We start from the raw sequence: 2,078 nt of genomic DNA on the forward strand, positions 1-2,078 counted from the left end.
AACTCACCAGTGTCACTGGTAATCAAGGGAACTAAAAACCGACTCTGTCTTGACGCACGTAAAGTAAACGAAAGAACAGTTAAAGATGCCTATCCACTGCTACATATTGACGGAATACTTAGTCGGCTGCAGAACACGAGGTATATCTCAGCCATAGATTTAAAGGACGCATTCTGGCAGATTCCGCTGGAGCAGAAATCGAGAGAAAAGACAGCTTTTACTGTGCCAGGAAGACCCCTCTACCAATTTACGGTGATGCCATTCGGACTGTGTAATGCGGCACAAAGAATGTGCCGTTTGATGGACAAGGTTATACCCGCTGTGTTGCGTGAATGTGTGTTTGTGTACCTTGATGATTTGTTAGTATGTTCTGAAAGTTTTTCGTCTCATATGTGTTTGTTAGAAAAGGTCGCTTGGTGTCTACGGGAAGCAAAATTAACGATAAATGTAGAGAAGAGTAAGTTCTGTTATAAAGAGGTTCGATATCTTGGGTACGTAGTAGGTGACGGCTGTATTCGGACGGATGCCAACAAGGTAGCAGCTGTGAGAGACTTTCCAGAACCGAAAACTCCGAAACAGTTACGACGGTTCCTGGGCATGTCAGGCTGGTACCGACGTTTCATACAGGACTACGCGACCATTGCAGCTCCGCTGCACGACTGCCTCACCAAAGAAAAAAGCAAAAAAATTTACTATGACTGACGATGCCAAAAGGCCGTTTGACCAACTGAAACAAAGCTTAATATCGGCACCCGTACTTACACATCCGGACTTCAACAGACACTTTTACATTCAATGCGACGCATCGACAGACGGAGTGGGCGGGGTATTGTTCCAACATGATGACGACCATAACGAGAGACCTATCGCTTATATCTCAGCGAAGCTTAATAAAGCTCAAAGAAATTATAGTATAACAGAACTAGAGTGTTATGCCGCTGTACTTAGCGTAAAAAGGTTCAGGCCATATTTGGAAGGCTTACCATTTACGATCATAACCGATCACGCAAGCCTCAAATGGCTTATGAACCAGAAAGATCTATCTGGTAGACTCGCGCGATGGAGCCTTAAACTCCAAAGCTTCGACCTTAAAATTGAGCACCGCAAGGGGTCGCAAAATGTTGTACCCGACACCCTTTCTCGAATGGACATGGAAGAAATAAGACCTAGTGAAAGAATAATTGACATATGTTTAAATTCGCCATGCTTTGAAACGGATGAATATAATGAACTAAAAAGGACGGTGACTGAAAACAAGGACAGACTACCTGACTTATGCTTATCTGACGGATACGTGTACAAACGGATACTGTTTGACAGGGGGGACGGGCTTCAAGCGGACCAAGCCTGGAAGCTTTGGGTTCCGTCGGAACTACGACCGGGGCTGGTAGAGTCATCTCACAGCTCACCTTCTGCAGGTCACGGCGGCATCCATAAGACTTTGTCACGAATTCGCGAAAAATACTATTGGCCAGGAATGGTGACAGATGTATGTGCTTACATAAAAGAGTGCGAAGTCTGTAAGTCTAACAAAACTCAAAACGTTTTTCATAAACCTCTAATGGGCAAGCAGCGTGTAACCGAGCGTCCTTTTCAACGTATTTTTGTAGATTTTATGGGTCCCTATCCTCGTACGTGTGATGGTAATGTTTATGTGTTTGTATGTCTAGACCACTTCTCAAAATTCGTGTTTCTGAAACCAATGCGAAAAGCAACTCCAGCAGAAGTCGTAAAATTTCTCGAACGTGAAGTTTTCCATGTATTCGGTGTGTGACAATGGAAAGCAATTCGTGTCGGAAATATTTAGCAACTTTTTAGATAAGTACGGCACGAAGCACGTGAGGACCGCTTTTATTCACCCCAGCTCACCCCATTCACGCAGCTGAGAGAGTCAACCGGTCCGTGCTGCAGATTATACGATCATTCATAAAAGACAACCAAAAGAACTGGGATCGTCATGTCAGCGATGCGGCTTTCGCGCTTCGAAGTGCGGTTCACTCGGCAATCAATATATCCCCGTATCACGCCACTTTCGGTATGCCTATGATACAGCATGCTGCATCATATGAGCTATGCCG

The sequence above is a fragment of the Rhagoletis pomonella genome, unplaced genomic scaffold (assembly GCF_013731165.1).
Source record: "Rhagoletis pomonella isolate Grant_MI unplaced genomic scaffold, Rhpom_1.0 Rhpom_scaffold_00541, whole genome shotgun sequence".
Taxonomy (NCBI): Eukaryota; Metazoa; Arthropoda; class Insecta; order Diptera; family Tephritidae; genus Rhagoletis; species Rhagoletis pomonella.